The sequence below is a fragment of the Patiria miniata genome, unplaced genomic scaffold (genome assembly GCF_015706575.1).
Source record: "Patiria miniata isolate m_02_andy unplaced genomic scaffold, ASM1570657v1 HiC_scaffold_18, whole genome shotgun sequence".
In the NCBI taxonomy this organism is placed as follows: domain Eukaryota; kingdom Metazoa; phylum Echinodermata; class Asteroidea; order Valvatida; family Asterinidae; genus Patiria; species Patiria miniata.
In genome coordinates this window covers 11,749,738-11,773,610 of record NW_024037056.1, presented here as the reverse complement: position 1 = coordinate 11,773,610, position 23,873 = coordinate 11,749,738, and the positions used below count along the sequence as shown (strand labels likewise).

At 41.5% G+C, this 23,873-nt stretch overlaps 1 protein-coding gene across 2 annotated transcripts in view; it reads left to right on the top strand.

Annotated features, from left to right (window-relative positions):
• The first annotated feature begins 6,775 nt into the window (after positions 1-6,775).
• LOC119724618 (G-protein coupled receptor GRL101-like) overlaps positions 6,776-23,873 on the top strand; it is a 64,005-nt gene continuing 46,907 nt past the window's right edge. Inside the window, exon 1 of one of the 2 annotated variants that reach the window (XM_038195747.1) lies at positions 6,776-7,033. The gene's annotated coding sequence lies outside the window, so the exon portion shown is untranslated. The remainder of the gene's footprint in view (positions 7,034-23,873) is intronic. The other variant, XM_038195748.1, reaches the window with a different exon arrangement.

The window sequence follows — 23,873 nt, the reverse complement described above, 5'->3', positions numbered from 1 at the left end:
TAAAACTGCTCTGTCAAAAACAAAAATGGATGAAAAGATTCTCCCAAGAGCATTCAAAACGCGAAGCGCACAGCAGTATAACACGAAGTCATTTCTAATAGTGAAAGTGGTTTAATTGTGCAAAGGGCACACCGAAAGTGTCCCAAGACGGCCCTCCTGTAGTAGGCATCTCCGGCCCGGGCAAGAGAGTCTCGGCGTGCCCGCTGTCATGCCGGCGCCGTAAAGTTGAACAACCCTTCAAACACCCATCAACAAATCGTAAAATATAACAACCTCCGTTTCCTCAGTGGCATTTTACCCCCCAATTTTTCGGCGGCGCCTTGACCTCAAACAAACTCTGTCTGCTGGAACGCCTTCCTTCCAGCTGATTGGCATAGCCTTGGTGTTCACGCGCAGCGCTCATGAATATGCAGTGTCGCGCGCGCGACCGCAAACCAACTCGGTCTGTGGAACGCCTTCCTGCTGATTGGCGGTGGCTTTGGTGTTGACGCGCAGCGCGCTCATGAATATTCAGCATCGCGTGCGCGTCGCGGTATCATCCTGCCGTCGATGGTTAATTAATTGCCGTCCTAATGGTTGCCTAATTGATGCAGGCTCCGTGTTCACCGGAACAATTAACTAGTAGGAAGCCCGTCAGAAAGCAAACACAGCGTAGCGCTGCGGACGGCATTAATTAAACCAGATGTGGCACCAAATGCACTGGACATTTCAATTTTATTTTAAAGGCAAAGAAAAAAATGTACTCACTGTTTAATGGTTGTGGAGTTGCAAACTGACAAGATATGGTGACATATTTGCACGCAATGAACACTATGTCAATCGGTCATGTTTTATGCAACTATGTCCTGTGTTTAATTTAATGATACCGGAGACAAACCTAATCTTACCTATTACATGTAGCATTAATAGCATGTTGTTCTCCGAAATTTAATGTCGTTAGCATTAATGTGGTTTATACCGAAAGTCATATTTCTATACACTATACAGAACAGATATGGAATCAAGTATAAGAGTTCTAGTCAGTTAAGCCATTATTTTTGTTCTCACAAATATCACTAAACACTTTTAAATACTGCAAAGATTTTTTTCTAAAATATTTTCCTCGCTGTTGGCCTATACAGTGTAAAAATAAAATCCTATTGGATAATTCTGTGTCTCCCACAAAACTGGGAAAGGTTACCATTTTAGTTTTCTCTTCAGCCAACATTCGGTCTGGGTATTGACCACATTCAGTTCAATTTTCACTGATGTTTATCGATGCATGAAAAGGATACAGGCTTTTCTTTGTGACTACCCAAAAACACTACCGACACGATGTTCAGAATAGGCCTTGGCAAGAAGCACAAAGGCATCAAAGCGCCTCTGGACAATGAAGGAAATAAATAGAATTTTGGGTGAAGAGAAAAAATGGTAACCTTTTTTTTGTGGGAGACCAAACCTTATCCAAAGGGACATATTTTTTTTACTCACCCTGTACAGGGTGGATTAAAAAAAAAGCACCGAAACCGAGATAGTATTGCTAATTGGAACAGAAGTAGGGCCCATGTGAATCAAAGGGAGATATCCTCTGTTAGGGTTGAATCTCCTGACCGATTGTATGAAAGGGTCTATTTAGAGAAATGTGCCACTTTTCATGGCGAAATCTCTTCTTTTTTCCCAACCGCCTTGATTGGCAACCATAGCCTTTCACTCTGTGACAATGGACACAACAAAAACCACAATTGAAAAGTGGCGCAAGTCTCTAAATAGACCCTTTCATAAAATTGGTCACTGCTCAGTCAACCGTGAATGTAATGACATGACCAGGGTGTCATTTTAAAGAGGAGATTCATATTTCCCTTTGATTCACATGTGCCCTACTTGTGTTCCACTTACCAACAATATCTTGATTTCGTTTTTTTTTTAATCCACCCTGTATAAACGACCCAAATTTATTTGTTTCGGAACAAATTGAAATCTAAATTTACCTCTTTCTTTTGTAGTACTTGCATGGAATTCCAAACTTGAGGTCATTACTTTTCCATACAGACAAAAGGCTGATCCGTTTTACATGTTTTGTTTATTTTATTAAATCTATACCGAGCGCAGTATTTCTAACTTGTGTACACAGTGCTAACATCAGCATGAAGTGAATGCACAAACCTTGAAATAAAACAGTCCATGCGGAATTTGTGTTGAGTTGAATTCATGACTCGACCAGTAATATTAGAAAAGCCGTATAAATCACCTTTAATTGGTTTACTTTAAAGTCGCCCATGCGAGTGCAAGGCAGAATTTTGTAGACATTCGTTCAGGGGAGTACTAAGGAATAAAAAAGACGTTTGAATTTCATTCAGAGCAAATTTTAGGTCGATCTGGATTTTGAACACTTAGAAGTATGTATGTTGACGAATGTATGTTTATTTATGTCGGCAAGGAAATGAGATCAGAAGAATTATGTGTTTTCTTTGGAAGAAAGTCGGTGTACAAAAACTGCAATATTTTTACCACAGGGCCTGTACGTCGAGAATGGAGCTGGAGTTTTATGGGTGGCATGGGTGACTAGTGCGTAAAGCGCTTGCCTCTCACTTCTGTGGCCCAGGTTCGATTCACGGCTAGGACCATTATGTGAGTAGAGTTGTGCGTTGGTTCTCTCCTGTGCCACGAGGCTTTTTCTCAGGGCTCTTTTGTTTTCCTCCCTCCGCAAAAATCAAACACTTTCGATCTCTGGCTGTGCTCCGTGGTCATATATGGGTCGTACGGCGGCTGCCTAAGGCACGTTTGCATGCCTGCGGCTTGACCACGTTGTAGCCGCGTCCTTCGCAATTTAGCTTCTCAGCTGCAAGTAAGGATGACGAGCCCTCTAAATTAATATTATTATTATCATTATAATAATTATTATTTTGGGGTTTGGAAGTGTTTTTACCTGATCATATTAAGATGCATGTCCAGAAAACTGCTGTCAAAGTTGAAAAATATAAAGACAAACAAAATCTTCGTGTCAGGACACATGTAACATTTATAATCCTATTTTTCTATGTTTTTTAACCCGAGACTGAGTCCCTTAAAACAAAATGTTGAAAGTATTTGTATTTTTTGTGTGTGCTATGCCTAGCTTTTATGACATACAATGTATACTTCACGCCACATTGTCACCTAAGTGGATGAAAGACCGTAGAAGTACAATTTAGGGCTTTTTTGAAAACAGCCATATTTGTTTTGCATTTTAAAAGAGTACCCATGATTGTGGCGGTGCATAGCATACATGTAGTTTCCAAGAAATGTGAGACTAGACACAACCGTCGTGGGAAAGAGTGGCGTACTTAACCGTTCGATCGGACGTAAAATATTTATTAGATACAGTAATCAAATACAGCATTGCAATATCTCCTTTCCACTTTCAAGATTGCAATATTACCACTTTGTATACAGCAGGCCTGCAAATTTGCCGCGACCAGCAACCTTCACGTACAATAATTTGTTGGGGGGGGGGGGGCTATTTTAAGTCCTATATTATGTAGGGCTCGCACTAGCATTGGATCAAGCAGGCCGATATATCTGCTCAAGAATCAAATTTGGAGCCTAATTCCTATGGTGCCAAAGATATGCATGTCAATTTAGTACAGGGAGCCCAATTTCGGTGCCAGGTTTTGGTGCTAATCAAAACCTCAGCTGGGAACCAGCCACACGCAATATGCTTGCACGGCACTTTGGTTGGTAACCTGCTTTTGCTTAGCATACATTTACTGTGCTTACAGCAAATTCTTTTGGGCCCAGGTCGTGAAAGCTGCGTTCTGCATTAATGGGTTGCTCAGTTCGTGCGTTGGTCGGGACTTCGCTCGTTACATCGTTGTGTCGGAGTGATTACTTTGGTATATATTTTTGTGTCAAATGTACGAAGATTTGGGAACACTGTATCCCCGTATGGTTAAAGTTTAGGTTCAGTTTTTAAGTTAAGTTTTTGAAAAACATGTATAACTTCTACATGCTTTCATAGATTTTGATGAAACTTGGATGCAGTGACCCTAGGGTGGGAAGACATAATTCCTCAATTGATTACTGAGGTCAAAGGTCATTAGGGGTCATTAGAGGTCATTGTTCGAATATGCTGCAATGGTTTCTTTGTCTACAGAATTTGATGGATTTTTAGTCACTTGCATGGAGTCATCCTTGGGTGGGGGTTCATGACAAGTCTTCAGAAATGGAGGTCAAAGGTCATACAGGGGTCAATGGAGGTCATAACTCATGATGGACAAAATGCTGAAAGGCGTTTCTTTCACAGAAACAATTAAATACATGCCAGGACCCAATCATTTCTTCAGCTAAGAACACAAAACGTGTAGGCATCGACCGCGAAAAAAAGGCGAGACGCGTGATCCGCGGATCACCTTGTGTGTTTTTTTAATAAATCAACCAGAAGAGAAAGTGATTTATGAAAATGTGTCAGTTTTTTTATAGTGAGCAACTCAATTTGACACTTTTTGATATATTTGAAAATGACAAAATTGCCAATTTTGAGACAGGTTGCTCACTTGGCAGAGCGGCGCTAGCCCAGCAAGTGTTCCTGAGGTAGCAAGGTTATAATTCCGCTCTTGACAATTTTCGTTGTTCAGTCCGAAATATCAATTTCTACTTTAAAAGCTGTTTTCGGCAAAAGTATTCATCGATTAGTATGTGTAAGATAAATATATTATTGTTTTGTCGATGTGAGGGGCAAGATTCTCGTTATAATCCCAATCATTGTCGGACGTTGAGCCATTGTAGGTCTTTGCACGTAGCCACCATTTTGGTTCGATATCGAGGCTCTATAAGTCATGTTTCCAAGCTACAACGTAAGAACCCATTCCAAGGCCCGACCTTGCGAATGAACCCTTGTTTTGCAACCGACCAACGATAAAAGGCTCATAAATTGGCACCGAAATGCTTCGGTTTTTTCTTTTCCGCACAGGCGTTTCTTTTTTCCCGGAAGAGACTAAAAATCGATCTCATAACTTACTATCGCAGCGATCGTGCATGGCCTCGCAAATTAGATTGGATGTGGTTTTCATCAAATTGAACACAAGAATTGCAGTCAAGTTCACGCAGTGACACTAAGAATGGAGTTAATTTGGACAGATATGAATAGGAACTATGTCTGAATGCGTACGCCTTTTTCCTTTTGGAGAAAAACCTTTCGTATTCGTCGAGCAATTCAAGGTAATGATTTCATCTTGGGTTCTTGTAATAAGCTTCGGAACCTGCATAGTTACGTCGCCATAGAGCTTTTATTACCTCCACCAAGGCGGTTATGTTTTCTTTGGCGTTTGTTTGTTTGTTTGTTGGTTGGTTGGTTGGTTGTCTGTTAACAGGATATTCAAAAAGTTATGGACGGATTTTTATGACAATTGTTTTTGGGTGGTCCTTGGTACAAGAACAAATCGATTACATTTTGGAAGTAATCTGCGTCTGGATGCAGGATTTGTTTTCAGGATTTTTTACATTATGATATGAAAAACGTGACCTGCTTCATGTGCGTGGCACTGATCTGGTGACCCTGTATGCCTTACCACCCACCTAATCTAACCACACAGGTCAATGGACTACACCATTTTATACAATTGGGAAGTGGAAAGGTAGACCAACACAGGCATATACATGTTAACTACAAAATGTTGGAGTTTTAGGTTTTGTTTTAGAAACAACATTTGTGCATTGGTGCTGTGTGTAATGGCGGGGAATTGTTTAGCCTTGATGGAGGTGTGCGCTCTCTGAGTGCTTTCTAGTTTTGCATATGCAGTCTCGCTGTGGGAACCTTACAGACGACTACCATGTCAACGAAAATAATAAGTGTTATTTACAAGATGGCATTTTGGAATCGTGCGTCCAAACTCTATTTTATTGTACTTGATTGAATGGGAAGGCAGGTGCCAGACTATTTCATAATTGTTGCACCAACCTCGTTTCCATGAGTACGATCTTGCTGCGCCATGTTGTTTCCCATCATGCCTTGCGCAATCTCAACCCCTGGATTTGTCTAATGTAAATGTGTCAAAATATGACACATTTAAATTAGGACTGCAGTCGATGTATCTAACGCACGACGTCATGTTAAAAATGTTCAACGTTTTTTTTTTTTTTTGGAGAATCAATTTGCATTTGGGCCAAAAAGTGAGAAGATTTTTAATCCATTCATGAAGAATTATTCATCAGTGTACAACGGAGTTTAAAAATGTATAATTTGCCTATATGCCATCAATCATCTTCATACCCACAAATCTCAAATTTGAAGAAAATTCCAAATATTTGCGGGGTTGGCCTCGCTTTGGATTCAAGATGGCCGACTTGTAAATAAGACAAATAACGGTGATGTATTGTTCGGGAGAACATACAAACTATTCATATACATGTACTCGGATCTTGTCATGCTTAAAAAAAATTCCATTATTCTGCTGACCATGTTTGGTTACAAAATCGTCATCACATTTTGTAATTATGTTTGCAAGTGCACCATCCTATCTCGCACAAGACGGAAATAGCCTACACCAAAGATGATGTTAAACGAAAACAAAACAATTTTTCCCACAAAAAGTCACACAAACTCTCTTGAAACAGTCCGAAGTCCGAACTCCCAAAGGCTCACATACACAGCTCACAATTACATCACGCACACACGATGATCGAGCCACTTTATTGCTCATCAGTATATACTCCGTCGCCTGTTGCAACCGCGGCCAACCGGTAGCCAATGACAATCACGCTAATCCCCGTGACGTCACGACCGTCTGCCAACATCGCAGCCAACCATCCGTCTTGATTTCATTCCTAGCGCGTACGTACATGCGCACACAGGGCCCTATGGCATGTGTTGATGTCTCACTGTATCCTCAGTTCAGCGTGTGATATCGCATGAGTGCGCCACGGATTTTTGTACTCGCCTCACGACAGTGGGTTTTGTTTTTGGTCCGTGTGTCTCCGACAGTGTCGCCCGGTCTTCGGGAGCCGATTCACCGGTCGTCTGTGTGTGCTGTGCCCGCTCGGTGTAATTACTCGCTGTTTGGATGCATATAAACTGCAGGTAAGTGGTTGCGAATAATGAGGCTCGCGAAGGTTCTGTGTAAGATTAGTAACGATATGCACACAGCGTCTTGAGTTCGGCACAGCCCATGAATTTGCTCAGATTCTAGGCAGCCTCTATCTCTCTGTACTGAACCCCACTACCACATTTCGGGGAAAAGAGTGAACAATCTACAATTTCACCATTGAAAGGACTGTTTTACAACTTTTTTCTGGTTTGGAAGCACACTTACCTGGTTACTATAGGATGCCCCCAAAAATTGTGCAAGCAGATATCCTTTAATTTCTCAAAAACTACTTAAAATGAGTATGTCATCTTGTGAAACAGTGAAAATGTTATGGAAATCCGTTCACAGACTCCCACCTCGTGGTTCTTGAACGCGCAAAATACTATCCAGGAACCGGATTTTAAAACACATTTTCCAATTCGTTTTTCCATTATTGGCTTTGGGCGATTTCCTATAAAACTCTTGGATTCGAACGCCGGCTATAATTTACTCGGCCTCCTTTTAAAATATATATGCCCACTTTTAATGCGCAAAATACTATCCAAGAACCGGATTTTAAAACACATTTTCCAATTCGTTTTTCCATTATTGGCTTTGGGCGATTTCCTATAAAACTCTTGGATTCGAAGGCCGGCTATAATTTACTCGGCCTCCTTTTAAAATATATATGCCCACTTTTAAATAATCAAAAACAGTTGTTTTCTATAATGCAACTTGGTTTGATGTTGTCAGCGATCAGCGAAACAAATTCTAGACCCGAAGCCAAAACCAAACCGAAGCCTATATAAGACTGAAGTTTCACTTCTTGTTAGCTGTTAGTGATACAAATGACCTTCTCTCTTGTCAGTATTTGTTATATACATGTAGTGTTCAAATATTTGTGACTCGAATTGACTCGAGCTACATATTTGACTCGACTCGACTCGACCTTCTTGACCTAATGACTCGACTCGAGTCACTTCTTTAAAATGACTCGACTCGAGTCACATCTTTAAAATGACTCTACTCGACTCGAGTCACAAAATCAGTGACATGTTACAACTTTGATATTTGTCAAGGGTTATTCAAAAGCAATTTTTTTTCACAAAGCTTTGCTTTTATATTCTGGACTCGAGTCTTATTAGAATATGAGGGACTCGAGTCGAGTCATTTGCTCGCAGTGGGTCGAGTCGAGTCATTTACTCGCAGAGTCTCGAGCCAAGTCATTTACCCTTGGGGACTCGAGTCAAGTCGAGTCATCAACAATTGTGACCCGAGTCGGACTCGAGTCGAGTCATTGACTCGAGTCATTACATCTTTGATAAATACTTCATACTTAGGTACCAGCACTTCGCTCCCTCCCCCCCCCCCCCAACGGCACCCAAGGTCGTTCTGAGCGTTGACATACCGTCCTTTTACGTTGTCGGGATTTGCGAGATCGATCGTTATCCGTTTTCTCGGGTTTTCTTTCATAATGGGTGGTTCATTCCATTTTGTCTTTACAGCAAGTGGATAATCCAGTTTTGGGGATCTTGGAGAAAAATTGGGAATTAAAAAAAAAAAAGTGGTCCTTTTTTTGAGAAATTAGAAGTAGCCCGGTTGTGGTGAGGCGGTAGAGTGAATTTACATAAATTGTGTCTCAATTAAATTTATTTAACACTCCTATGCAAACATACATTTCTGTACCAATGTGTCCTTTCAGTCAAAATCAATCAAGTGACTGTTTTCAACAGTTACGAGCTCCCAGCTTGCATAAAGCAGGATTGACTGGCTGTGACTGTTTACGTAACTTGATACAGCCATGCTTTGACTGTCGCTGATTGATAAGCCTACCACTTGCCTGTTTTTGTCTGTTGACTGAATTCAACTATTCACGGTACTTGCTTGAAACACGATATGACTGTTGGTGACTAGCCGGTGAAAAAGGCATGGCAGGGGAAGAGGATTGATTGTTTGACTGTCTGTGACTGTTAAGCATATTAAATTAACAAGCATACAGTCTTCATGCGATTGTCATTTTTCTGCTCTGTTGTATGATTATAATACTCCTAAATGTAGCGTTGGATAGAGCTATACAGGCCCACTCATGTGTTGTCCCTCTTTCCGGTTTTGAAAAGCGATCAAGGGTCACATTGATATCATGTCGTTAAGTGCAAAATGCCACTTTAATAACTCCCGCATGTTACTACATACGTTCCTAATCATATTGGACTTCCAAAAAATTCCCTTGCACGTATGCTCCATTAAAGCTTATGCAGCTAGTCAGCTATACGTCTGATGGTATCGCTTGAATACTCTAACCGTACCACTGACTAGGATGATAATTAGGCTGAGCGATTCATTTCGACAATTGCAATATGCTTCAAATTCTGCGGTCACTGTACAGCGATGGTTTTGCGTATGGTACAGTCTCACCAACACCGTTACGCCATAGTGGCGTAACTGTGCATATACATGTATATGCGTAATACGTACATATACTCAGTGGCGTAACTCAGGTGGGGGGGGGGGGGGTTACAGAATTTGGGAGAGGCAAATTGAGTTTTTTTTATTGTTTAAAACCATTGAGTACCCCTCCAGAAAATGGTCCCCTCCACCAAAAGTGCCTCCTGCAAATGTACAGCGACATTTCTGGTTTTCTATAGGCCTACTTATAGGGTTTTTTTTCGTCAAGGCCAAACTTGCATCAAGCTGACGCACTGAAGTAGGGATGAGAGTGTTTTCCAGTGAAATCGTAGATTTGTTTTCCTGTAAAGAGTGCACTGTGCACCACTGATGTCGAAGCTGATCACTTCTCCCCTCCCCCCAAAAATAGGTCATTAAAACACGCCTGTATGGTTGATGTTACCCCTTACGTAACGAGGCTGAAATCGAAAGCTAAACGATCGGTGTGTATTTCTCGTATATAGGGGCAATTCCACGAAAAAGTGGACACAGCTGGAAAGAGGAAACTGTATGAAATTTTCCAAACTACAAGCATCACAACATCACATGTGGTGTCAAATTAAAGGGGACAACAAGATCTTTCATTTGAGTGATGTGCCAATGAGATGGAATGTAGTTAATTATGATTTTGTGGCTGCAATATGCGAAACAGCCCCTTGTAAAACCATTATAAGGTGCTACATTATGGGTCTCATATTTCTCATAAACTTTATAAACTTTGTGTACCTTTTCACGTGAATTAAAAACGTTCCCGCCAAAGTACCCGATGTTGGAATTTTGTTTATCTATTTCTCCCGTGTAAACAAACGTTGTTTAACTTTAACGCCGGTCAAAAAAAAAAAATTTAAACCATTTTTCACACTGCCGGAAAAAGTGTGATTAGTCAATGTGTGAATTACGTGTGTAATGCACGTTAAAGAACCCAGTAACACTTATCGCTAAGAGAAGGGGTTTGCCCCGATGTTTCTGGCAGTGGCTGCAATATGCACCGCAGCACCTTGTAAAACCATTATAAGGTGCTACATAATGGGTCTCATATTTCTCATAAACTTTATTTACCTTTCATTAATAATAGAAATAATTTTCAGCGCCTTGAGTACCTAATTGTTGGTAGAAACGTGCGCTATATAAGACTCCGGTATTATTATTATTATTATTATTATTATTTGAAGTCATTATTAAACGGAGTCATGGCATTGCCATATTTGGCATTACAATCGCCTTTATTGTAGTCATGATATCGAAAAGCTCCGGTAATAAATGAATCGTCACCGACACCACGAACTGACACCCAGTGATCAGCGTTGCAGAAATACAAATCGGAGAAAAACGCTTTTAAAGGCTTGACACGAATTTACTCAGTAAAATAATCCATCTATCTTAGAGGTTTTGGTATCACTTAACGTGAAAATGCTTAAACTACTCAATTATAAACGTTATTTGTGAAAATCTGCTTAGTTAATTAGCAATTAATTGATTAAGATGGGTGTCAGTTCGTGAAAACCAAAATTGACGTGTTTTCGGAGAGTGCGTGCATGCAATAGCGTTAGTGAGTGTCAGTTCGTGAAAACCAAAATTGACGTGTTTTTGGAGAGTGCGCGCACACACTGCGCATGCGTGCGCGCACTCTACCAAAACGCGTCAATTTTGGTTTTCACGAACTGACACTCACTAACGCTATTGCATGCGCGCACTCTCCGAAAACACGTCAATTTTGGTTTTCACGAACTGACACCCTGTGCAGGGTCACTTCGTGGTAACCAAAAATACCAGAATTGACCAATTTCTTGAAAATTCACTAGTAAAATTTGCTTATTTTAGATGATTTCAGCAATTTTAACCTCGTCATGTTAAACTTCATGATACAAACTGTTTATATGTGCAAAAAAAGAAAATTTGAATTTTTAATTTTTTTTGTACACATGTGATGCAAAGGGTGTCAGTTCGTGGTGTCGGTGACGGAATGTCATCGAAGAAAAAAAAACTCCAGTTAAAAATAACATTATTGCAAAGAAACCAAAGTTCACATTCATTGTCGAATATTTTCACTTAAAGTATATTTAAACGCGCTGAAAGAAAGCCACAAATCAACGCTGCGGCGTGACAGGCCTTGAGATATGACGTCAGCTTCAAGGAATCGCACCCCTTCCATTAATTTTGACACTTAATTTGTATTAATTTAAAACTGTCGTGACTTGGGCTGGGCGCGCCATTAATTCACCGTCGGTATAAGACATATCAGCCCCTGGTGAGAAAAAAAACTAATTCCGTAAAAAAACAACACCATTAAAATTCCTTGGTATCAATCACGGGAATTTGACTGATTGGTGTGCCATGCAAATTTGTCATCCGACTGTTCGATCTTCTTGAAACATTACATGTACCTTTTTGCCGTCCATAATAGGCTATACGATATCTAAAGTCGCCACGAACCAGGCAATGCTGCACGTTTCTATGGGACGCGAGTGATTTATCTATGTCAAAAGGCGAGAGCATACCTTCAGCGCTGAAATGTAATAATGCGCAGCGAATACCTTATTTAGAAAAAGTATTCACAATCTTGTAGTCTGCTTTTGAGAATGTTTGTATTATGTACTGGCAATTGGCTTTGAACCTCCTATAGTGCAATTATTTTGGGTGGAGTCATAAACCTATGTTTGTTTTAGTACCTCAATTTGCAAGTTGACCCCAAGTGGGCGTGGTTAACCTTGGTGAAGTAATGTTACCACATTTTTATCATCAACGTTATGTTTTGCGTAATAGCGATACCAAGTTCAATGCCTTTTTCCATTCAGTGCTTAACAGAGATTCAGGATGTCCAGGCAATGTCCAAGGAAAATTTCCAGATCTAGGGACCTGAATGGAATGGGGTAAAAAGGGTGGAGTGAGAAAAGTCAGGCTTTAATGTAATGTATAATTTCATTGAAGATAAAAACATTAAACAGTTTTTAGGAAGAAAAAAATGTTAAGCGCTGTGGAGTGTGGTCTAATGGTTCGGTGTTCGACTCGTGTGCCGTGGTACATGGGTTCGAACCCTGACGGGGAACATGGTGCTTGTGCTCTTGGGCAAGGCACTTTACTGCGATTGCCTCTGTCCACCCAGGAGTATAAATGGGTACATGTGAAAGTACAGACCAAATTGCGCTGATCTCGAGCTGCTGCAGACAAAAAATGGTCTCATTCCTGATGAACAGGGATAATAATTATGATGCGCATTTGATCATATTCATATGGAATTTGCGCAATATAAAATTTTATGAATTTTGCACATTGGCCCACTCTGTATGTTGTGTAATGTGGTTGCGGCTTATTGCAAGCGCATTTATGCTTAACACATATTTGCTGAGTTACATTCTCTCCGTGAAGACCTGCCTGCCCGACCCGCACTTCGTGTTGTCAATTCCCGTCCAATTATCCTAATTACATACCGTCTAACGAGGAGGAAACGAGGGCAGCCCTTTCGGGGACGAACAACGCCACTTACATCGCAATTCCCAACTCGGAAAAATTTAGATAATTGAACATTAATAAGACATCGATCGCCCGACATGCCCCTTTCAATATCGTTTACACTCACAAAAACCCTCGGCTTTAAAGTGCAAATGCATGACCCTGAACTCTTACTACAACGGGTTTTGGAGTGTAAACGATATGGAAAGGAGCAGTGATGTTCAATTTGCGGTAATTTTGCTTCCGTGAGTTGGGGTGAAATTTCAGGCGACGCCAAAGAAAGAGCGTGGTTAGGATCGGGCGAACAGTACTCCAGCACCAATGCAGTTTGTTCAATTTTGTCCCCGTGTTGCTTGAAGCACGTTCATTTGCAACTGTCGACTTTCATTTGTTTTTCCAACTTGGGGGGTAAAATTGGTAAAAACTTGAGAAATGTGGCTGCTTTTCAGCGGAAACCACGAAGGGTTTATTTACAAAGGATATTCCCACCACTGAGCCGTTCGGTCGCACCAAAATTGAGATGCGAAGCTAAATCATCTGCAAATTTTTATCCGAAAAGTTACTGATGAAATTATTGTTGAAAAGCATACTTGGTTTAAAGATGGTAATGACACTAAACTCCCTGTGAAATTATTCTTTCTAGCATGCTTTTGAAGAAGACAATAAGAGAAGGTCCTTTCCAAAGATGCGTCTAAAGACCACTTTTCTTGAAAATGACAGTATACCAGGTGCCATGATTTTACAAGATGCTATAGACTGTCATTCACTAACAGTCCAGCAAGGTATTTCAAAATGATTTGGTAGTTCTATTTTTTGATGTTTGCAAATGTTGTATTTTCCCTTTAATGCCTGGAAAACTGACAGCGACCCCCCCCCCCAAACGACACCAATTTGTCCAAATTAACGTAATGTGCCCCTATTATACGCTCCACTGACAACCCCCAACGGCAAAAAACTCGGCAAGAAAAAAAAAAAAAATAACATCAGCGTACACCGAGATCTGTCACACCGGGCGTGCTGACCAGATTTGCCCCCGGGCACAGAACGGCACCTACCCCCTCGATAAACCGGGTAAGTGGGTGTAAGAACTCGGTAGGGGTAAAAAAAAAAAAAAAAAAAAAAAAAGGATTTAATTTTCCGCGGTGTTTTTCCATTTGGCGTAACTCGCTAATTATGTTGCCGTATATACGGCCCCGGCCCCCGGGCTATGTAGCAGAGTCTGATCGCAACACCTGTATCTCTGCAATTACGCCCGTGAAGGTCGTGCGTGTATTTTCGAGGAACTGCACCTTACTTGCTTGCATCATCACATCCACATCTACGGGGATAAGTCTTGCCCCCTTTAGGGGCGTGGCAAAGTGTAGAGGGGGCATTTTATAGTCTAGTCCATAACAAGTCTATCACAAGTGAATCTAAAATCCTTACACTAGTCCAATCACAAGTAATGGCGGAGGAACAGTAACAAATGAATGCTTTTGTCACAGCTTATTGAATAACGTGTTTGGCCTGACTTTGGACTAACTTGTGATTGACCTCATGATGACTTGTAAGGACTTGTGATGGACTCACCTACAACCAGTTTTGTAGGACTCGAGTCCAGGAGTCCGACTCGAGTCCGACTCGAGTCACATTTTTCTTGACTAGGACTCGACTCGAGTCACATTGGAAAATGACTCGGACTCGGACTCGCTCTTGAACTAAGATGGGTGTTCCTGTATAGACGAATATCAAATTAGACTCTAACTGAGGGTCACACTCTCTTTTGTGGTAAAAGATAATGAAATGGAAGGTTGACAATGTCGTTCAGTGGCTTTTAGCTGAGAGCCACTGTAAATTGGATGATGCGGGTACGTGATGCCAACATAATAGTTTAAAGTGTTGACAGTACTGTTTAATGTGGGCCATGATAACATGCAAAAAATACTTAAATGTTTGGGTTGCCCAGCGGCTGCCTGTCGGCATGACGTCACAGGATGCATGATCTATATGAAACTCATCTAAGACTTAACATATCAAAAACACTTGCGACACCCTTGATAACAATACATGTAAGTTGGTTCAGTAGCAAAATTGTGAATCGGTCTTAAAATGTGGACCAAACTATTTGCAAACAACTTCGAACTGCATGTATTCCAGAAGCATGTGCATCTTCCAAAATGGTTGGTACTCAATGGTAGTTCTACCTGTGACGTCCAGTCCAGACAAAATTTAACTGCTTTCTTTCTCCCTTTTAATTTTGTTTTTCAATCCCAACCGTTACCATTAAAATGCATTGTGGATTCGTGCCATCAAAAGCCCTTGCGTGTGTGGGCATTAGGAACGAGGATAATCGGTGGTAATCTTTTAAGTGATACGAGTGAATTAGCTACTTTCACAGCCGGTTGGGACTTCGACTGTGAAAGAACATTATATCCTTCCATCATCAATCAAAATCAATGTGTACTGAAACGGCCAAAGTGGACAAGCAATGGATGCAGTCGGCATATTAGACAGGGTGAGTTAAAAAAGAAAAAAAACGAAACCCAAATGTCGGGATCATTGTTGAAATGAAGTTCTAAATGTAGCACTTTCAAAATCTAGGATATGAAAGCCCAATTCATAAGCTTTCTTTTAGTACAAGAATCATTCAATCACTCATGTACCTTTCAAGTTCCAACGATCAGTCAATTGACTGGCTTTTTTTCTTTTTAAATAAATAGTGCTATATGAGAAATCGTGTTTCTTGATCAACATGTCGTGCATGTTTTTTTCACTGTTTTCTCGAGAAATGTGATATTTACTGAGCTGAACCCTTAGCAGGTTAGGTTTTGAACATTCTCCTTTGGATTTTGAGTGGTGTTATTGGAAACGAAAAAAAATTGCATTTTCTTGCATATGCCTTTAAAGTTACGAATATTCTTAAGCTGAAAGGCACATGTATTTCTTGTTAATCCAGGAACTACGCAATATTGCACATTTCCATGCCATCAAATCCTACACCTAAACTGAATTGACAACTCAGATGCAATCTTGCAACCCCGTATCGTATCAGCGACATATAGAGAGAAGAACACCGTGAAAACACCCCCGTCCCCACGGGATCGATGTCGACCACGTTACATTTTTATCCCTATACCTTTGTAATGTCCCCGCTGTTATTTTTCCAACGGTGAATATGATCCCCGTGAATCATGCGCATCGTATTATCACGTGCCTTTGGCGATTTCATTTTCATCTCGTATGGTGTTATAGCATTGACTTTTTTTACCAAAAAAAAACAACAACAGCGGGAACTTGGGACCTAGAAATTGGATATATGCTTTGCAATATAAAGTGTGTAGTTATGATAAGAACGAGAAACCTACGTTTCATGTGCAATATTATGACTGTAGGGTATTCGAAAACCCTCGCCTATTTTTAGCTGCGGGGTAGCAGCTCAAAAAATCATCATGTCTCTCCTTTAGTTACCTTTAGTTAGGTAGTTGGTTAGTAAGTAACAAACGTTGATATTGTCTGTTGCTGCTACAACCGATTTCAACCAAACGTTGTCAAAAGTATCAGTAGCCCAGCCGTAACTTGTCACGTGACCAAACTGGGGTCAAAGGTCATCATGGGGTCACTGGGGTCAAAAATCCGAGATATTTCTGATCGAGCTAGTTATGTTTCAAGTTATTAAGTCCGTCACAGGCCAATATGCACGGCGTTTATCTCCGGTTTCCTTTGAGTGAAGCGACTGAGAACATTTTCTAGTCTCCTTGGATGGGATGTCGGTCCATCGCAGGTTACTGCCCTGCTAGTCTGGGTACACATTTATACTCCTGGGTGGTGACAGGCAAGTGGAGGTAAAGTGGCTAGCCCAAGGACACAACATAATGGCCAGCAGCTGGATTCGAACCCCTGACCCTCTGATCATGTGCCACAAACCCAAAGCATTGTAGGCTAAAGCCCCCGTCTATTTTCAAGCTCTGGCAATATTTAAATTCAGTTGACCCCGCCTCCGAGCCGGCAGGCACGAGAAAAAAATATGAACGATGTCATTATGGAAAGTGCGTCATGACTCACATTTTGAACTAGTGCAAGTCTGTCTCATAGTAATTATACACAGCTTAATGAAATTTAGCCAAAATTGGTTCAAATTTCCCGATTTCCCACCTGTGGACACCTTTCCCCCCGACACCCAGTACCGGTCTTCCGCAATCCGAGCAGGGCAGCGCGAGCCGAACCCACTTGACCCGAAGGTACTCGGGGGTTCGATACCGGAACGCCACGCTCATGTGGAACACGGTGTGTTGTTTCGCGGCCAAAATTGGCGAGGCTTGATGTGCGCCCCGCCCCCGTTAAAGAACCTCGACAGAAATTGAATATCATGAGAGCTTGATTTGCGAGACGAACCATGGTGAATGAACACAGCTCAGGCAGAGCTGCTGCACTATTTTTTTTACCTCAAGGAGCAGAGGCTGTACGCTATACCATGTCTATACGTAATCATGTAGGGCTGGCAAGAAGTGCCCAAGCGATGACTTCTGAGAACGGGGTTGATACATGGTTTAATTGAGGTTGCACTCAAATCGCGCCGTTTCTCGTTTCACGCGGGTTCTCGTGTGAAGTTCAAGTGCCCATCAATTTCTCCCCTTTCATTCTATAATCCATTTTCTTCTCAGAAGGATTTGAGGCATCCTGGTACCATCTTCGACCTTAAATATGTTAAAAATCACAAAGATTGGTGTTGGAACATTTCAAATTTTAGGATTTTTTAGGCAAATATTTTAAAACTGTTCACGACCTCAACAGACTTTAGACATTAACCGGTATATTGGTGTCTGAATACAATACCCTTCCGCGTTCTTGAGAAAACTTTGCTCATTGGTCTATTGTCGTGTTTTGAAACAACAACGAATCACCAAAGAAAAGAAAATTTACGACAGCGAAATATCCAAAATTCTGGCAAGTTTTGATGTTGAAATTGCTGTAATATTGAGGTCTCTGCCCGAAATGACATTACACTTAAATTGCTCTTGAGTATGGAAATAGCATACAAACCCCAGGTTCAATACTAAAGGTTCAATCGCTTCACTCGTATAAACGCAAGGTTTTTGCAACAACTAGAAAACCAAACGCCCATACTACTTTCGTTCGGGATCAACGCATCATTCAACACTTCAGGCCCTGGACGATCATCCCCCATCCTCATCATCAACCGAAAGCCCCTCCAACACTGCACGGTGTTAGAGTCACTTACATCCGCCCAAAGTCCACGTCCCCCGGTTTCACCTCATCACAAAACAGCTCGCCAAGTATTAGGGAAAAAAACCCAAAACGTATAACCCCTTTTAGAGGGGATTAAACTACCATCTCATGAATTTCAGAACACCTCAACTCCTGTTCTGGACAAGATTTCTTTCTCTTTCTTCTAGTTGTTTCTTTCTTTTTTTCATCACTTAGTTGTCTCGGCACATCAGCCCGGGGAATCTTCCCGAGCAATTGTTCACGGGCCCCTGTTGCTACTCCACTTGTCTCGTTCGAGTGTCTTCAATATGAGCTGTTCCGAGCGCTGACATACTACCCGTCTTTTCGAAGAAAAAAAAAACCCGGGTTTTTTATTCCGAGTGAGCCGTGCTGGGGGCAAAAGGAATTCAGATCACGACAAAACGGCTGGCGATTATTTTTTTTCCTCCTAATCTGCAATTCCCCAGGTCGTCCTAAATCAATACCTCTGTCTTGTAGATTCCCCCTTCTTTTCTGCAACTGACGTTTGACGTGCGTTTGCCTGCAAGACAGGTCTTACTCACGAGTTGGCCATTTTAGGTCGTGATCCCCGAATGTATTGGAATTACTGTGCACTCGTGACTGGGAAGGTGCCAGACTATTTTGTGATTGCAGTGTTGGCCTCGCTTTCATTTTTATTTGCTGCATGCTCTTAACATGTGACGGCCAATTATTCGTATTAACATATAATAGAAATACAGTGTGATTCGTCTTTAATTGCCTCTTTTGCATCATTTTCATCCAATTTCTTTTGGAATTAAATGAAAACTGCATGGCTTGCCTCGTTAACAACTCAAGATGGCCGCCTTGTGAGTAATTATATAAATAATAAAGGGAATAGCCACCAAACGAAACCGTCTGCAGAGGCTTTTATTAAGTTAAAACCACAACCACATTATTGTAATAGACGTTTCGGTTTTTACCTGTAAATCTTGTAAATTGACACACACACACACACGTACCCCCCCCCCACACACACACACACAGTCGTGTTTTACTATACTCTCGAGGACAATGCTTTGTATTTTCCTTTGTCCCTGTAATATAACACTCTCCCATAGACTAAGCACACAAACGCACGACCGAGGACCGATTTCAACAAAAGATGAACTCTTGAGGACGACAAAGAATCTGTTGTTCTCCCTTTGTCTGTCTGTCCTCGGGTCACGTACACCCCCCCCCCCACCCACACACACCCAGTCGTTTTTTGCTATGCTTCCGAGGATTGGCTTTGTGTTTTCCTTTGTCCCTGTAATATAACACTCTCCCATAGACTAAGCACACAAACCTGCGTTCGAGGACAATAGGCACCTTCCTTCGAGGATCAATGGCCCCTTTGTGCTCCTTTTGTTGTCTGTCCTCAGGCGTAATGCCATGCAGGAACACACACACGCACACACATACAAATACAATGCAGATCTAAAAAAAAAAAAAAAAAAAGCTGTTCCAAAAGTACACAACATTCTATTCATTAGGTTCAGAATGGCTTATCACTGAAAGTCTTTTTATGCATGGGTAATGCTATTTCAAACTTGTGGGCTATGGCGAGACTTCGACAAGTTTAATTTCCAAGTGTCAGTCAGTCAGACGGTCAGTCAGCCAGGTACAAATGCACTAGTAGGTATTAAAGTTGTATATCCTGAGCCGGTTGTGTTTTGTGAATTTGAATAAGGGAATACATGTGTGCTTGGCCGGTTTTAAATACTATGTTTATCATTTTCTCTGTCCAGACTCCAAACTGGTCTTAACATAGTGTTTAATACCGGCCAAGCACATGCATATTATCCATAAATATCTTGTCGATCCAACAGTCAAAACATGTCAAAAAAATTTCCTACGATTTTGCTCAACAAAATTACTTCATGTTTTTTTTAAACACCCCTCTAGTATGTTATGGTATGTGCCTCTCGCGAGTTGTCGTAAACAACTACTTATATACAACTAAATAACTACTTATATACTATACTAACTAAACAACTACTTGTGTACTTATATACTTATAACCAGCGCCTTGAGTACCTAATTGTTGGTAGATACGTGCGCTATTTAAGACTCCATTATTATTATTATTATTTTTATATGAAGATAAGCGCACGCGTTGCGCGTACTGCGCGATGCGGCGCAGAACGCAGCTGTGCCTGTGTCGTGTGAATTTAGGACTATGAAATACGGACTCACTGGTTGTATTGTGCACGTCTCACCAAGGATTGTGAACGTTTAACCAATAAATTTAATTTCATAGCAGTCCAAAATTCATGCGACTCTAGAAGTGTTTAAGACCAGCCAGCCGGTGTTTTATCAACCGTTTACGACCTACCACGTGATGGGTTCTCAACCAATATGAATGGCGTAAACTATCTTAGGTATTTATGAATATTTTTAGCACTGTATGACACAATTTTTCCTTTATGAAAGAAAACCTCGACATCAGTGGCGTCACCATACTTTTCAGTCTGGGGGGGGCACAGGGGGGCACCAGCATTTGATGGGGGGGGGGGGGCACTTAGGTGGATACGGATCGCCGTCCTGGGGGAGGGGTCTTAGGGGAGGGGGGCTAGATGGGCTAGATGCAAAATGGTGCCACATTTGATGCTAAATTCGATCTGAATATATCTCCAGAAATTGCTGTTTTCGAGGTAATGATTTTAACAACGCGCAGAATTTTTTTTTACCAACCCAAATCTTAGATGGGGGGGGGGGGCACTCGGGGGGGGGGGGGGGGGGGGCACTAGGTTTTCCAGGGGGGCACGTGCCCCCCCCCCCCTGGCCCCCCTTGGCGATGCCACTGCTCGACATTATTATTGTCTCGGCTCTTTGCTAAATGCAGCTTTAATACACTCGCACTCTGCATGCATGAGACAACCGCAATACCTGTGGCGACGGCGCGCAATATTTAGAAAACAGGCGACAAGCTTGCAAATAAACATCAAGTATACAAGTTTACCGCAGCCGAACAGAATAAATGGATACCTTTAAAACACAACAACAAAAAAGAAAAGGACGAAATTGCCCCCTTTTAAATTGGGCAAATACGGAGGCTGAGAAGCAGAGAGAGGACATGCACTATGCAACAGTTGTAAGACACCGTCAAGGAGTGTCGGGTCCGGCCTCTTGAGCCGCGTCGAGGGCTTTTAGCTCGCAGAGCGCGGGGGAGGATCTCGACATTCCTCCTGGTCGTTTGCGGGAAGAAGAAGAAGAAGAAAACAGAAGTCTCGTAGAAAATTGAGCTGGGATATAGTGTTTGGTTCAGAAGTGCACGTGTGATATTCTCGTCCTTTTCCAGCGTCTTGATTTCTTTGTGATGTGTGGGCGTTACAACATCATCCGTCGAGTCCGGCATGTCATGCCTGGGGCATTTTTTTACTTGCCACACAGTGGTTTGATCGCGTTACTTACAACTGTCAATTGTGTTATCAGACCCACCACAAATGTCAGCTATAAAACATTAATACTTCCGTATTCTTTGCAAAAACCATGAGGTGGCAGACTATGTTTCCACAGTCCTTGCACTCGAACTTTTCAACCATTTTATCACTTTTTACTCGGTTTTAATCCCCTGACGAAAACATGTTTTCCACTGTTGATTAAACAGAAAAAAATTAATGCTAATAATTACCATTAATAAATATTAAAGTGTTTTGATTAAATCGATATTTGTTTCCTCTTCTTTCACAATGCAGTTCGGTTCAGTGACCTCAGCCTGTAAATTGTTATCGTTCATGATGTTGCATATTAGATTGCAACGCGAGCCGAGCTGGCTCGTGGGCGTAATGCGCGTGCTCGTACTTGCGCAGTCCGATTTTAGCTCAAATTCAAGGTAACCAGTCCATGCGCCCATTCCAAGTGTTGACATCATCTTGTGAAAGACGATTTTTTTTTTTACTAGATGGCTACGCCAACACAGGACAAATTTTGTCTGTGATACAGGCCACCTAAAATGAGAGTCTGGTTTCCGGATCCGAAGATTTTGACTATTTTTAAAAATCTTAGGTCAGCTGGTAGTTCCACGGCTAAAAATAAACTTGACAGGATCCTATAGTGCCTGTTTCCGAAAATGTCCGAAGTTTACGGAATTGTTTTCGTTGACACTAGGTTATGCTCGCAACAGCTCGGGTATTTTCGGGTGTAAACAGAGTTTTAATTTAGCCTGCCAAAAAATAAAATACCCGTCGTGCTTGTTATCAGCTTTGAAAACGTTGAATTCATAAAGTAATTGATTTCATGTAAAAAACACACCTCAATGCCAGGCATATTACTCTGTATTTGCTGCGTCGTATTCTGTGTTTGAATGTAACAAGGACTGATACAGAAAACCATTTTTTGGGGGGCAAAAAAATCCTCGAAAATTTGGGTCGGAAAAACTTCCGACCCAAGTTTACTTTGAAAAGAAATGGGGGGGGGGGCACTATAGAACTCTTCATGGCATTGGTACCTGGAGTCGCAATTTTAATGCTGTACGTACGCAGTGGCTGGTTTTCTGGGGACGTCACTTCAAAAAGAAAGAAAATGGGTTCTTTTTTTGGTGGGGGGGGGACATCCCCCCCCCCCCATCCGCCGTTGGAATGTGACGGTATGCCTTACCTAAGAATGGACAGAATAGATAGGGAACAAGACTTCCTTTCCCGGGGCACTTATCACACTGTATTCATACTCACGATTTCTATACTAAAAGAATCTCTGAGGGGAAAAAAGGCAAATAAATTGGCGACGCTAATCCGCTTAGCGATGTCGAAGATCCCTTTCATTGGCCTCGGAAAGTCTTACGATCGTTGAATACATTTGTTGCTTCGTACATTCCTTAAAGACGGGCCATGTTTTTCCCCCCTCACATCCACCCACATGCCCTGGCAGGACATTGTCATGACAACACGTGTTTCAAAAACTCTTTGGATAAGTCCAAGAGTGTGCTGCAGTGATGTAGTGCCTTGATGCTGGGCCTTGGCCTTAAGGCGGCCTTAAGGCTGGATTTTAGGGCCTTGGCCTTGGCCTCGAGGCTTGAGGGCAAAAGCCTTGGCCTTGGCCTTGGCCTTGAGGGTTCAGGGCCTTGCAATTTTGAGTCAAGGCTCTTCAAGGCCCATAGATTTTTGCATTTTCCAGATAAATCTGTTCGAAATTTTGCTGTTACCATTTTAATCGTATTACCATGGAGGAGGGAAGCACCCTATAGATTTGTGTGTTGGGCACACTTCCACTTTTGTAGCATCACATTTTGTTACCATTGTAGTAGATTTGCTGCAAAAATATTCCGTACACTTGTGGGGCTAATGAGATGATCACTTTAATTGCATATAACTATGGAATAGATCTGATTGGTTGTATATGTCTCCCTGGTAAGTGCTAAAGATTTGCATGTATCTGTTTTAGATAATGCTGATATTTCTGACCATGTTGGGCCAGCAAATAAAAATTTCCCAAATCAGTTTCTTGAATCCCCCTTTTGTTACACTTGGGAGAATTGTGTGTCAATATAGAAGTAAATCATTATTTTGTTTAGTTAAACCATATTGAAGACCTGAACTTATACTTTAATAGATACAATACAGTCATAAAACGGTGTAGGCCTATGCGAGCATGTTGATTGCAATTAAAGAAATGTTGTTCTTCGTAACGAGCAAATCGTGATGATAAGGGCGGATCCAGGGGGGGCCAAAAGGGGCCATGCCCCCCCCCCCAAAAAAAAAACGAAACCATTTTTGTTTTATGTGACGTCGTAAT